Source organism: Anolis carolinensis, chromosome 3 (genome assembly GCF_035594765.1).
Source record: "Anolis carolinensis isolate JA03-04 chromosome 3, rAnoCar3.1.pri, whole genome shotgun sequence".
Taxonomy (NCBI): domain Eukaryota; kingdom Metazoa; phylum Chordata; class Lepidosauria; order Squamata; family Dactyloidae; genus Anolis; species Anolis carolinensis.
In genome coordinates, this window is record NC_085843.1 from 270,267,526 (window position 1) to 270,282,764 (window position 15,239).

The following is a 15,239-nucleotide window of genomic DNA, read 5'->3' on the forward strand; positions in this document are numbered from 1 at the left end:
CTCAGCATTATTTGTCCCCTAATTAATTAAAAGCATGATAGCTTAGCCAAACTGGTTTTTAGGGAGTATTCAAGCTTGATGTCCTCTTGGGCCTATTTGTTTGTCTTTTTGGCAGCCCACAGTATCCACAGAATTCTCCTCTCACATCTGCAAAGTGGAGATAACAGCAGCACACCTTCCAAAACTGTGGGTTACAAATAATAAACAGTATAAATGGGGATGAATAGTAGGCATTCCTGCACAGCAGCTAGTCTACTGTCTTCCATCAGACCCCAGAAAACGGCTGAATTCCCAGATTGCTTCTCCTTTAGTGTCTTCCAGAGCTTGGAAGGAACCCATTATAAGTAACAGTTACCTGTACCTAGTTACTTTTGAGGAATGCCAAGGCAGGTAAAAAAGTTACTATTCAAAGTGATGTCAAATGTAGAAAAGAAGTCACATTTATTGTTATAATTTGTAACTAACTACTTTCAAAAGTAACTTTTAAAGGTATGTGTATGCCTATGTCATTTTTTATCAACTAACTCCCCTTTCAAAAAGCAGCTGAAGTAAGATGAAGAGTAGAGCAACAAGTTACAGATAGGTTACTCTTTCCACACAGACATAAAACTGTCATGCCTTTGATCACACATTGTCAATGAGTTATTTTTCAAATAGCACAATGAGTGGCTCGCTTTTTCAGAATGCATTCAGTAAAAGGTAACGTCAAAAGAATTTACTTTTTAATTGAACAGATCAATTTTTTAACTGTTCAGACTATCCTCTCCCATCCTTTGGTTTTGTCAAGTTTTCTTTTGTAAACTCTGAAAGGTATTTCATTCACACACACACACACACACACCCCTCCCATTGTCTTCTAATCATTAGCTTGATGGAACATCAACCAAAGATCCTGAGGTATTAACCAGCAGTCTTCTTAACAAAGGTACATTGAGAGACTGTAATGATTTAATGATTGACTCTTTTCATTTTAAAGTTGCAAGCAAAACTGGTGAGGTAGCCCGGATATCAAGTTAGACTTGGACCCCTTTCTGGGAGGTCAGAATCAAATGTCTTGCTCAGTCAGGTAGATCAGCTTTCAACCCATCCTTTGTTGTTCTTAACTGCCATCAAGTTGACTTGGATTTACGGCAACTTTATGAGCAAGAGATCTTCAAATCACCCTCTCATCCAGAGGTTTTGCAGATTGTTTTCTAGTGTCAAGTCTCAGGTTAGCCCTCTTGGCTTTAACAGTCCACAGTACCTGTAGAGCTCTTCTCCATTTAAATGAGCTGATTTTCTTCTTATTGGCTTTCTTATGGTCTACTTTTTACAACCACACTAAAAACTAGAAATACAGCGGCATGAACAATCCTAAACTTCTTGCTGTTGTTGTGCCTTGCTTTCAACTCCTTTCTGACTTATGGTGAATCTAAGGCAAACCTAACCAGGGGATTTCTTGGCAAGATTTGTTCAGAGAGGGGTTGCATTTGCCTGAAGCTGAGAGTGTGTGTGACTTCTCCAAGGTTACCAATTGGGTTTCCATGACTGAGCAGGTATTTGAAACTTGGTTTCTAGAGTCATAGTCCAAATCATGTAATTTGTTTGGAGTCTCAAACATTCTGGGGGTGAGGGGGGGAGCCATGGTTCAACAACATTCGAAATCAGGAAACATTTGCTCTTCAATTTGTATTTAAAATGTTTTTTTGGGGGGTGGGCGAGCCTAGAGTTTCAAATTCTGGATAGTTTTTGTTTCTTTGTAAATGGAGAAAAGTAAGCTACAGTTTCCCTTAAACCATAAAATGAGGGGGAGAATCATGGCTTGCAAAGATCTTTCATGGCCAGTTACCTAACATCATAATTTTGTGTTTTTACATGTATTCATAGGATAAACATGAATGGTCATAAATGTCTGGACTTGCTGAGAGGACAAGGCAAAAACTTTGCTCTGTTTATGACAAGTTATTAAATGTCAGTTATTTTTCTGGCCTTGATTATAAAACAGTTTATTGACATGTAAGGTTGGCTTCTAGTCCAGTTGCTTCTAATCTACAAATCAAAAGGCAATGAACTCACTGTGGGGTGTGTTCAAATCCAGTTCAGTGTTTATTGTGTGTGTGCAAGTCTTCAAATCTTCTGTTGACTTACTGCCAAATGCTTTTACAAATATGCAAACATGTTGAAAAATACATGACATCAACCACAAATACTATAGAATTACAAGCCATTCTATGGCTACTAAAACCAGGAAATAAAAGCCCAGGATAAACACATTGGCAATAACATTTAAAAAAAAACTAAAGAAAAGAATTGGGATCTCATATTTCCTGAAGTATTTGGCAACCCTTACAGGGTAATGCAGCAGAATAAAAAGTGAAACAAATTTAGGAACTTGGGAAACAGAAACTTATCTCTGCTGGAATGGTTTTGCTCACTAAGGTAGCAATGCAATATTCATTTATGAAAACAACATTTGTGGTTTGCTGGGAATATTATACAGTGTCTGACTGCATCTCTCAGCATTCTTATCATTGGCTGTGGTGACTAGGAATAATTGGAGTTGCAGGCCAACAACATATTGTAAATGCCACTGACATTTCACAGGCGAAAATCAAGATTCATGGGAGGGTACATTCTGCACTGTAGAATTAATGCAGTTTGACATCACTTGCCATGACTCAATGCTATGGAATAGTGAGATTGTAATTTTATAAGGTTTTCAGCCTTCCCTGCTAAAGAGTGCTGCTGCTTTATCAAATTACAACTTCCAGGATTATATAGTATTGATATATAACAGTTAAAGTGCTGTCAAACGGCATTAATACTACAGTATGGATGCACCCCTAGTCATTCACTGTCATAAAATCCAGATTATCTTTCTTATATGGCAGTGGAAACTCATATAATCCGGTTCAAAGCAGATAATATGGATTATGTGATTTGATAATCTGGATTTTCGAATCTAGCAGCCAAACATTGCCACATTTAGTAGAAAAACATTGAGTACTATAAGGCAGACTGCCTTGGGTAATAGAGAACATTGGATAAGTGATGCTTGGTTTGGAGGCCAAGTGTGAATGTTGCCATTGGTGAGCCTGATTAGCACTGAATGGCTTCGCAGCTTCAGTGCCTGGTTGCTTGTTGTCTGTGATGGTTTTTATTCTTGTTGTGGTTGTTATTGTTATTATGAGAATTGAGGGGTAAATTGAGGGAAAGAGGAGTAGAACATTTAAGTGATTGAGGGAGAACTCTTCCGCCCTCCCATTCCTCCTCCTCCTGCCCCCGTCCCGCCCGTACCTCTGTGGCGTCGGTGTGCCTCTGTTTCATGGGGTGGTGTGGGCCAGGCCCCTCCCTTCCTCCCTCCTCAGTCTGTGTCCCTCGCGACAATGAGGAGGCAGAGGAGGCGGAGGAGGCCCCGGAGGAGGCTGGCCAGGGAGGAGGCCTGGCCTCCGGACCTTCTCCTCACCACCTCTCCCGGCCCTGCTCCTGGCCAGGTCTCACCAGAGGCCTCGCCACTGCGTGGGAGCGACCATTGAGGGGAGGGGTTGGGGAGTGTGTTGGCCTTTTTGTGTATGGCACATGCGCTCTTCATATTTGCCAGGTTTTGGGGTTTTGCGGGTCCCGGTTCCGTTTTAGGGGTTCGGTTGTGTTGTATGAACCTTGAGGCAAGGCTTTTGCGTTGTGTTGTCAAGTTTGGTGGTTCTGGGGCGTATAGTTGTGTTGTTATAGTCACAACTTTACCTTTTTATAGATATAGATATAGAGGGAAGAGAACCCAAGTGCAAGTCCTCACTACAGAGTGACGCTTCCTCAGATTCTGTAAGTGGAGAAAGACAGAATAAAAATAATAAATACATAAAAATGTACATATGCATTCATGATCCAGATGCACATGTCCATACAGTTGGAAAAGACAAATATTGGTCTACAATGGTTGAAGGAAATAATGCTATTGCAAACAAAGTATACACTTTCCTTAGAAAGAGTCATAGTCTTGCAGAGGACTCAGGCAGTGTGGCATCATTTCAAATGCTTGCAATAAGGAAGAACCACATAAACCGTGCCTTTATGGGTGGAATTCCCCAACGCTCTGAAAACAAGTGGACAAAATCCAGTGCCAGGAAAAAAGCACCACCTACTTATAAACAAGATGTAATTGCCAACTTTCTTTATCAAGCTGCTGAAAGATAAATAGTCCACAATCTCTTTATGCTTAGGAATAGCCAACATCTCTTGTGGATTAAGGCAAAGGTTTTCAAGGTTTGCTGTTAAACTCTTAACATTGATGTTGTTGTGTTCCTTGAAGCCATTTTCAATGTATGTCAACCCAATTGCTGGGGTTTTTTTGGAGGGGGATTATTTATTCAGAGGAGGGGGACTATTAATTTCATTTAAGGTTAACTTGCCCAAGGGCATACAGTAGCCTTCCATGGATGTAGATGGCTTCAACCTTAGTTTCCCAAAATCCAGGTCCAACACTCAAACCATGTGAGCTGTCAGATTTGAAGTTGGACACTTGACAAAATTACAGTAATCTCTGCACATGTTCTGGATTTAATTATTCAAGGAATTGATTAAAATGTTCTCTCAAGGTCCTCTGGGTCCTTCAGTGCAACTTATAGTCACGTTCCACCACTTAACCAGAAGCAACTTGAGAGAACATGTCCCTAGAAATCATTGGGTCCTTCAATGTGATTCTGTGTCCAGCTTCCAGTGGAAATTGACCATAGAGTCATGTGGGAAGACCTGGAAATCTCTTTATTCCTGGCTTTTCACTTTCATGGGCATCCTGTGCCCCTAACTCCATGAAAAAGGAGGGCTGATTATGCTGGATTTACAACAGGGGTTGTTATGATAGACATACTCAGCTTCCTTTTTCTTAGTTTTTGAAGTCATGGTAGCTGGGCATTGTTTGCAGCTTTTGTAAACATAGCCCTTGGAAAGTTCTGTCATTGAATAAAATATCTCTAGAGAGTCCAACCTTAAACTGAATACTTACTTGGCCCTTTTCCAGTGATCTTTGCCACAGTGATCACTGCAGAGTTAATTAATCTACATTGCAGAGTTAATGCAGTTTGACACCACTTTAACTGCCATGACTCAATACTGTGGAAACATCTGTACTTGCACAAGGTCTTCAATCTTCTTTGCCAGAAAGTGCTGATGCTTCACCAAACTACACCTCCCAGAATTCCATAGCATTGATCCTTGGCAACTAAAGTGGTGTCAAACTGCATTAATTCTATAGTGTAGATGCACACTGTGCAGTGACTGCTAAGATTATCACATTTAGTTCCATGTCCTTAAAAACCTCAGCATAATGCAGGTAGTCCACTAGGCATGCTTTCAAAAAACCTAGGGGAATATTTGCAGATGCAGCTGACCTGTTTTTTTTTTAAAAAAAAAATAATGCTTTGTTGGGTATATTTTGATACTCGCACACAGATGGTTCACTCATTCCATGAGCAATCATTGCCTATGATTTGGGCCATTTCTAATCACCATCTTGAAAATGAATGGCTACCACATCTAATTCTGGTTGTTGTGACCACAAAACCATAGCCATTCGTCCTCATTGTCTAATATTTTGACTTCATCTACTTTTGGACCACCCAACTTGATGAAGGATTCTGGAAATCTAAAATGCTTGCAGACTTTTGTAGAATTTTAAAGGCATTTTTTAAAAAAAGTATTGCTGTAATATACTGTATTTCTTTGATTTGTAAGTTTACTTTTTCCCATATAAACATCTCAAAAATGGGTTGTGTCTTAAAATTGCAGGAGATACACACATACACAGAGGGAGGGAGGGAGGGAGGGAGGGAGGGAGGTATATTCTGTTGGTGGCACTAAAATTAGTGTGCATCTTAAAATCTATTGTATCTTAGAACTGAAGAAATATGATAAGTATCATGTTACATACAATATACATGTAGACATAGCCTTAATATATTGTTAATAGCCCATATTATGTGGCATACCTGACATGTATACATATATGTATGGCCACATCCTCTATAAAGCATTGGGGGTATTTGCAGGCAAAACAATGTGAACCTGATGGTCACCCACATCATCTACATTAAAGCTTAAAAACATTACTTTCTTGAACTACAATTGTCAACCTGAAAGAGTAAGCTCTGCTTCAGATACAGCCCAGGACGATTTGTCATCACTGGTGAAATTCAACCACAGCTCTTGTTTTTCTGCTTCAGGTAGCCAGACATCTTAGGACAACAGTGGTTGGTGATATCAGTGTTCACACTGCATTGATAAAATAACCCTTCGACTCTGGAACCAAGGCAGGCTTGTTTACTGATTATAAAGCCCCACTGTCAGCAAAATGAGGGTTGATCCAAGAGCTTTATTGAAATAGTCCAGAGTTTAGGTCACCAGAGAACACTTCCAGCTGTTCAATATTTACCTTAGGCTGTTCCTTTTTTCCCTGATCAAACCTTGTTCTTATTTTGCCCCCATGATTGCCAAATGTTCTGTGTTAGTGTGCTGTCCTAGAGGAGGGGTAGGAAATGTGCAGGCTCTCCAACCCTAAGTGTCCCTTTATGCTGGATAGGAGTTATGCTAGATGGACTGTTTAGATTTCTATGCCCTCACCAACATCTGGAAAGCCATACAATTCCCATCATAAAGGCTAGCCCAGTGGTTCTCAACCTGTGAGTCCCCAGGTGTTTTGGCCTACAACTCCCAGAAATTCCAGCTAGTTTACCAGCTGTTAGGATTTCTGGGAGTTGAACCACTGGGTTGAGATCTACTAGACTAGCTAGAGATCTACTGGATGACTTACCCTACATCAGTGCTTCTTAAACTGTGGTCCCGGCCATAAATGGGGTCACCTTAGCTCAATGTTGGGGTCTTGAAAAATTTAGCAGTAGTAAAAGGTTTCTGAACACCACCCATTTCCACAAATCTGTAAGCAACAACATGCAACAGACTATGCAGAAAATGCTTCAGTTGTACTCCACAAAAGGGAAAATCAGCCTTTCTAATGCTGACTTACTGGTATTATTAGTACATGTTTATTATTATTATTATTATTATTATTATTATTATTATTATTATTATTATTATTATTATTATTATTATTATTTACAGCATTTATATTTTGCCCTTCTCATCCCGAAGGGGACTCAGGGTGGATCACATTACACATATAGGCAAACATTCAATGCTTTTTAACATAGAACAAAGACAAGACAAACATAGGCTCCGAGCGGGCCTCGAACTCATGACCTCCTGGTCAGAGTGATTCATTGCAGCTGGTTACAGCTGGCTTGCTCTCCAGCCTGCGCCACAACCCGAGCCCAATATCTATTGTCATAAGACTCAAGCCAAGCAGTAGATCTAATATCTATCAGTAGAGCCCAATATCTATCTATTTTATATAACTATATACCCAGGTTTGCATAAAGAATTCTTGGACAGAAAGAGGTCATGAATGGGAAAAGTTTAAGAAGCCCTGCACGAGAGCAGTCAGAGCATTCCATGTTGTTAAATGACAGCATCAACAAAAGACTGCACCAGCACGGTGGTTTGGGGGTTAAACTAGGATTCTGGGAGTCTAGGGTTTAAATTTTACTCAGTCATGGAACCACTGGATGATCCTGGGCAAGTCTCACTCTCTCAGCCATAGAGGAAGGCAAAGGGAAAACTCTTCTGACCAGGTCTTGCCCAGAAAATGCTTTGATGGAGTCACCATAAATTGGCATCAACTTAAAGATTCATAACAATAACAATCAACAAAAGGGGAAAATTTTCCCACAGTTGCAAAATAGCTTGGGATTGCTTTTTTAAAAACACAAATGTAAGTGGCAGTATCCCTTCAGTTCCGTAGTGTGCAGAGGGAAGGCCATCACAAAGTGAATGAACACAGCATAATATCTAGTAAACACTTCTAATCAGGCGCCCTTTGGGTTTCAAATAATCAGCTCTCCCATGATAAGACGGGTCTATATCTGACTTTGAGCTGATTGGATGGAATTGGGGGGCTGGGTTTAATGTAAGAATAGGCAGCTGTGGACAGAAAGATATTTTATTGCTTGCAGTTCTTACAGATACCAGTCACAGATGCAGGCAAAACATTAGGAGAAAATACTGCTAGAACACGGCCATACAGCCCGTAAACCACATAACACCCCAGTGATTCCAGCTGTGAAAGCCTTCAACAACACACCATACTGAGACAGTTTGAAAGCTCTGGGATTTAAAACACAGGGCGTTGGCTTTTGTGTGCTGATTCAGCACCTTTCTTAGCATGAAGGGCAAAATCAAAACAGATGTTTCAAAAGAGAATGTTCATCCTAAACTTTTGTTTTCTTTTCAGAGTCGCTGAAGAAATGCTGTTTGACAAATATATGCTTAACCCATCCTATGCTGCAAGAAGATCCAACCAGTCCATCCTCCAGGAAATAATGCCAGGCTGCTCACTGGAGGGAAGGATATTAGAGACAAAGATGAAGTATTTTGGCCACATCATGAGAAGACAGGAAAGCTTGGAGAAGAGAATGATGCTGGGGAAAATTGAAGGAAAAAGGAAGAAGGGCAGACCAAGGGCAAAATGGATGGATGGTATCCTTGAAGTGACTGACTTGACCTTGACGGGGGTGGCAATGGCTGACCGGGAGCTCTGTTGTAGGCTGGTTCATGAGATCACAAAGAGTTGGAAGCAACTGATTGAGTAAACAACAACATGCCACAATAAAGATTTTTTGAAAACATCTCTATGCCAGGACCTTAATACTACTCAATTCTGCATTCAAATAAATGGGCTTATATTCATGAGAACTCATAAAAATGCACATATCTTTCTGTTTGTGTACCTTAAAGACAACCCTCAGGTGACGCTGTCATGAGGTCTTGTTCAGAGGGGCTTTGCTCTTGCTTTCCTCCAAGCCCCAGAGAGTGTGGCTTGTCTAACATTGAAACCACAGCACCACATTGGCTCCCCCAAATCATTTGATCAGGGATTCTCAAACATTTTCAGTCACTGAGCACTTTTTGAAGCAAAACATTCTCATGGAGCCCCAAGAAAAGTTTATATATTATATTATATATTATATAGAATGTATATATATCAGGCATGGACCGGGCCAGTGGCAGATGGATGGAGAGTGTTTGTGTGGGTTTGGGCAGCAAGGAAAAAAAATCTGGGCAGCAAGGGAGGTGAAGGAGAAAGGGTCTGTGCTGCGGGAGGACTCTGCTGCTGCTGTTTCCTGCAGCTCAAAACTTTATTTTCCCTGCATTTCTCTGGAGGAGGAAAGAGGAGGAGGTGGGAAGCAGCACAATATTGCGGAGCTCCTCACTATCACCCACGAAGCCCCAAGGGCTCCATGGAGCACAGTTTAAGAACCCCTGCATTAGATACGTTATGTATGACTTATTTCACTGAATAATAATACCTTGGTGTACACACAGAAGACATATAAATATACAAGTACACAAAAAAATGCTTTAAAGGAAGACAGCACCAGAATATGTGACTCAAAGTTCCATCATCAAGTCTATTTTGACACCGAGTTCTTTATTTCCAGCACTTTCTTAGATCTACTACTTGGCTTGAGTCTTATGACAAAATAAAGGTATTTGGACATTGAGGTCACCTCTGCTTTTCCAATAAAAATAGCTTGTGTTTTTAGAATTGTTGAAGCCCTACATTAAAACAGCTACGTGGCCTGAGAGACATTTAGGGAAAGTGGATGTTATTTTCAAGAGTGCCACCTGCTGGGTATTCTTATGCTAGCTTAAACTTTGTTCCCTTTTGAAAATTGTATGCAGTAGGCCGCCCAATTTCCAGGTTTGATTTTTGAAGATTTGATTATTCACAGATTTTATTATAATGTTCTGGCTAACAATCACTAGGCCCTCCAGTGCAACTCTGTGATCAACTTCTGCCAAAAGTTGAACACAGAGATACCAGAGAAGCAAGAGATTCCTAGAGAGAACACTTCTCTAGGCATGTGTAGGTCCTCCAGTGAAATTTGTCCACAGGGCCATACTGAAGGATCTGGGTAGGGCTTTTTCTTTTTGCAGTTTTTCCACTTTCATGGTGAACCTGCACCTCTAACCCCAACTATTGGTATCAGCTGGTGTTGGCGTTTTGGGATTTTGTAAAAAAAATAATATAATGATATGGCTGATTGAATCAATGGATGCAGAATCTATGGATATGTGGAGTACAAAACCAGAAATATTGAGAATGGTCTGCCATTGCTTCCCTCTGAAACACATAGCCTACAGCACTGGGTTTTCCTTGGCAGCCTCCCTTTTTTAGACCCCAGAACTGTTTTTAAAGGGAGCATGGGCTCAACAATGTTGGGTAGATATTAATTTTGCTTACTTGCAAGTATTTGCAGAGGGAGAGCAAATTACCTGTCCTGTCCATCATTTAAATATCCTTAAATATGAAGGCTCTTACAAACGTAATGGAGAGAGTACTTAGAAGACCATACCATGTGTTCATTGTGGCTTACTACCAAATCAGTGTGGGTAGAATAGCCTGCAAGCAGCCTTTATTATTCCTAGAAGAAGTCAGCAGCAATAATTGCCATAATATTTTGTAATGCTCTGTCATCAATAATGGTCAGATTGATAATACCACGTGAGTCTTTTTTAACAGATCATTTTATAAGGGATCTGGCCCTGTCTCTGCCTAATATTGGTGAACATCAAGCTCCTCTCAGCCACCCTCTCTTCGTGCCAAGTCCAGCCTCAGGGAATCTATATCCAGTCAGCCCTCCACACTTGTGGGTTTGATATTATACATGGATTTAATTAAAATATTCTAAAAATCTCTAAGTCTTCCAGCACAACTGTATGGTCAGCTTCTGCTAGATCATGCTGAATGACCTTGAGATTCCTAGAGAAGTATTTGCTGGGGGGTTTTTTGTGTGTGAAGATGTTGTGCTCCCAACTTCAATGTGGTGGGTTGATTTAAATTCTCTTATAGCCCAGCACTTATTTTGTTATTGCTTTGCATCTTCAAGTTGTTTCCAACTTATGAGTTTTTCTTGCCAAGTTCTTGTTTATCTGCTAGTCTCTGGATTAAAGAAAGAAGAGTTTCTTCTTTTGTGGGAACAAACAATACTAGGGAGGGATCTTTAGATTGCACTAGAATGAGAATATGAGGCTCTTACCACCCTCTTGTAAAGTTTGTGTATCTAGGTCAGCAGGATTTTCTTCCTGGTAGCTATGTTTAAGGTTATAATACTAAGTCACGTTCACACGTTCTTCTGTTTGCTCAGGACTTTACAAGGTTTTTGCAATCTTTTTACTGGTTTTAAAATATGAAGGAATGTCTCTTTCCACAAGGCAGTCACCTTTCTTATTACTAATTTACGCTGTTTGGAAATTTGGGAGAAGCTCCTTTCTTGCCTTTTCCAAACAAGAAACTCAAATATCAAAAGCACAACATTGTTTATATGGGCCAAGGTCTGTGCATCTCTCCACATAATTTAGGAAACTTCCTTTCCTTTGAAGAAGGAATCTTTTGCTTCTTGTGTGTGTGTGGGTGGGACAAATGGCCAAGATAACCACTCCCACACAAAAGCAAGGCTCACTTGAATAGACGATATCAAACACAGGCTTAGGCTGCAAGGCAGGCATAGAATAAGGTAAAGGTTTTCCCTGACATGAAGTCTAGTTATGTCCAACTCTGGGGGTTGGTGCTTATTTCCATTTCTAAGCTGAAGAGCTGGAGTTGTGTTTAGATGTCTCCAAGGTCATGTGGCCAGCATGACTGCATGAAGCACTGTTACCCTTCTGCCAGAGCGGTACCTATTGATCTACTCACATTTGCATGTTTTTGAACTGTTAGGTTGGCAGAAGCTGGGGCTAATACTGGGAAACTCTGCTCCCCAGATTCAAACCACTGACCTGTCAGTCAGCACATTCAGCAGCTCAGCGGTTTAACCCACTGCGCTATCGGGGCTCCTTAGAATTCAGAGTAGCCTATGAAATTACAAATCCCAGGAATCCATAGGAAAGAGCTAAGGGAATGTAAGTGGTTTGTTGCTGTCATGTGCCTTCAAGGCAATTCTGACCTATGGCAACCCTAAGACGACTCTATCCTCTGTTCTTGGCAAGATTTGTTTGGAAAGTGTTTGCCTTCCTCTCCCTTAGAGACTGAGAGAAATGAGACTTGCCTAATGCCATCTACAAGGGATTCGCATCCTAGGCCAACCATCAAACCACGCCATGCTGGTTCCCAAAAAGAGTGGTATCAGTGTTATAATTGTAGTATCCTTGTGTGAAAATGCCCTCTGAACTGTTACAATTCATGGTTTGGAGGTATTGCTTTAAGATGTGTTGCTTTATGAGCTTCTGTTCCCGTTTTATTTGCAACATTAATATATATACACATACACACACACACACACTGTATATATATAAACCAATTAAGCTGCCTTCTGATGACATCAACAGATGGGGATTGTTTTTGCTTGAGTCCAAATGTGACATTAGCCCTAGTGCTACCTGGTTTCCTTTGATGTATACCAATACGTTGTTGAGTGCCATCTAACTTGGAGGGTCTCATCTTTTGGCACTACAGGTAGTCCGAGTTACAAAAATCCGATTTACAAATGACTCACAGTTAAGAATAGGGTGAGACAACAGGAAGTGAGAGAAATCTTTCTCCGAGAGTGATTTCACTCCTGAGAGTTATCATGGGGAAAAGGCGTCTCCACCGAAGTTTTCTCACCAATCCTTGTTTCCACAAGACAATTTTGTCAAAATCTATAGGACAGAAAGTGAGGTGAAATCTTCTAACGGGCACGGACAGCAAAATGAACATCACAGGGGTCTTTTTTTCATGTCAGGAGTGACTTGAGAAACTGCAAGTCGCTTTTGGTGTGAGAGAATTGGCCATCTGCAAGGACATTATCCAGGGGACGCCTGGATGTTTTTACCATCCTTGTGGGAGGCTTCTCTCATGTCCCCGCATGGAGCTGGAGCTGATAGGGGGAGCTCATGCACGCTCTCCCTGGATTGGATTTGAACCTGGCAGCCTTCAGGTCAGCAACCCAACCTTGAAGTCACAAGGCTTTAACCCACTATGCCACTGGGGGCTCCAAACATCAGGGGTCTTAACCCTTCCCTATGCTATCAGAAACTTGAAAAAATTTGGACAGTTTCCAATTTACAAATCCAATTATAGAACCTTTCTTGGTCATAATTTGGAGACTACCTGTATCTCTTTTTTCCTTCTGGACTGTCCCATCATAGGCTTCCTATGCTTAAAAACATTCATAAGGGGTTTGCTGCGCCTCTTTCTGTGTAGTACTGACAAGTGTTGGCCTTGATGGCAGTGTCACTGTCTTTGAGAGATCCTCCGCCAATGTCAGCCCCAGTATGAAATCCCACCATGTTGAAACCAATTACATTTCCTTTTGAAACAACAACACTGTAGCGGTTTTGTTTTTAAAGTCAGGGAAGGAAGGGTTGCAAGCAAACAAAATCACTCCCTGTTGCTCCAGAACTATCAGGAAGGTGAAGAGACAAATGGTTAAAATAGTTGCTAATTGTGTTTTAAAGGAAGGCATTTGTCATATGGCTGTTTTCCTGCCTTTGGGGAAGGATGCAAATCTTCTTATGGCAGGATGATTTGAAAGGGAATGTTTGGTGTTTGCATTATCAGAGGCACTGGAAACTAAAAAAAGGATATGTAAGACAACAAGCGGGAGCCCTGGTGGCGAAGTGTGCTAAAGCGCTGAACTGCTGAACTTGCAGACCGAAAGGTTGCAGGTTCAAATCCTGGGAGCGCAATGAGCACCTGCTGTTAGCCCCAGCTTCTGCCAACCTAGCAGTTTGAAATGTGCCAATGTGAGTAGATCAATAGGTACCGCTCAGGCGGGAAGGTAATAGCGCTCCATGCAGTCATGCCGACCACATGACCTTGGAGGTGTCTGCGGACAACGCCGGATCTTCGGCTTAGAAATGGAGATGAGCACCAACCCCCAGAGTCAGAAATGACTGGACGTAATGTCAGGGGAAACCTTTACCTTTACTAAGACTACAAGCAGTACATTTAATCCAGGTTTCAAAAGATCATTGGTGAAAAAGGCAATTAAAGGAAGAAAGCGTTTACTCCATTGCTGAAGGTTTGTATGGTACTTGTGGTGATCTTATTAAGGGGTTTTCTTGGCCATATTTGTTCAGAGCCAGTTTGTCTTTGATTTCCTCTGAGGCTGAGAGAGTGAGACTTGGTCACCTAGTTAGTTTCCAAGGCAGAGCAATGACTTGAACCATGGTCTCCAGTCTCAGTCAGCACTCAAAGCATTAGGTAAAGGTTTGTCCTGATGTTAAGTCTAGTTGTGTCTGACTCTGGGGGTTTCTAACATTTCTAAGCCGAAGAGCCGGCATTGTCCGTAGACACCTCCTATGTCATGTGGCCAGCATGACTGGAGTGCCGTTACCTTCCCGTCAGAGTGGTACCTATTGATCTACTCACATTTGCATGTTTCTGAACTGCTAGATTGGCAGAAGCTGGGGCTACCAGCGGGAATTCACCCCGCTCCCTGGATTTGAACTGCCAACCTTTCGGTCAGCAAGTTCAGCTGCTTAGTGGTTTAACTTGCTGCATCACACAACAGTCAAAGGCAGAAAATCTCCATTCACTTTTGCATTTCTGTCCATTAGTAAGTAGATATTGGCTGGGGTTTATGCAAAACAGGCTGACTGGGGGATTTGGGAAGCTGTAGTCCAAAAAGTAATTTTTCCAAGCTGGAATTTCGTCCCACAAAAGCACTGCTTTTGAAAACACTGGCAAAACAAAAGCCATTTGTCTGCTGTCATAATTTTAGTTCATATTCATCTGTCTGGCTTTGGATCATTGAGTGCACTGTTTACTCCTGTGCTTCAGGCAGCACAGTGTTTTAAGACAACCCTGGTAATCTTTCTGAGTACTTACCAACTTCTATATAACATGAAGAATACAGTATCATCAGAAGCCCAAACAGAATCATGGGACCCTGAAGATAGGCAAATTCCATGAAACCAATTATCAGCATATCATCAATCAATTATCAGCATATCATCAGTTTCTAATTCTGCAGTAGAAAGAACTCTGCTTGTACAGCTAGGTGCAATATCTATCCCAAAGGATTCTGGGAACTGTAGTGCAAAAAATCAAATTTCTAGTTCAGTTCTACTGTGTCTCTGTGTGTTTATAAACAGTCTTTCTCAAAGAGGAAGCATTTATGTGCAATATTCATTTTTTAAACAAACCATTCCGATGACGTCACATTGAG

At 41.2% G+C, this 15,239-nt stretch overlaps 1 long non-coding RNA gene across 1 annotated transcript; it reads left to right on the forward strand.

The window, feature by feature from the left end:
* The first annotated feature begins 635 nt into the window (after positions 1–635).
* Positions 636–8,711, forward strand: LOC103278160 (uncharacterized). The gene is made up of 2 exons (XR_010004846.1): positions 636–1,210; positions 8,318–8,711. It is a non-coding gene; the product is annotated as an uncharacterized LOC103278160 (long non-coding RNA).
* The last annotated feature ends 6,528 nt before the right edge of the window (positions 8,712–15,239 follow it).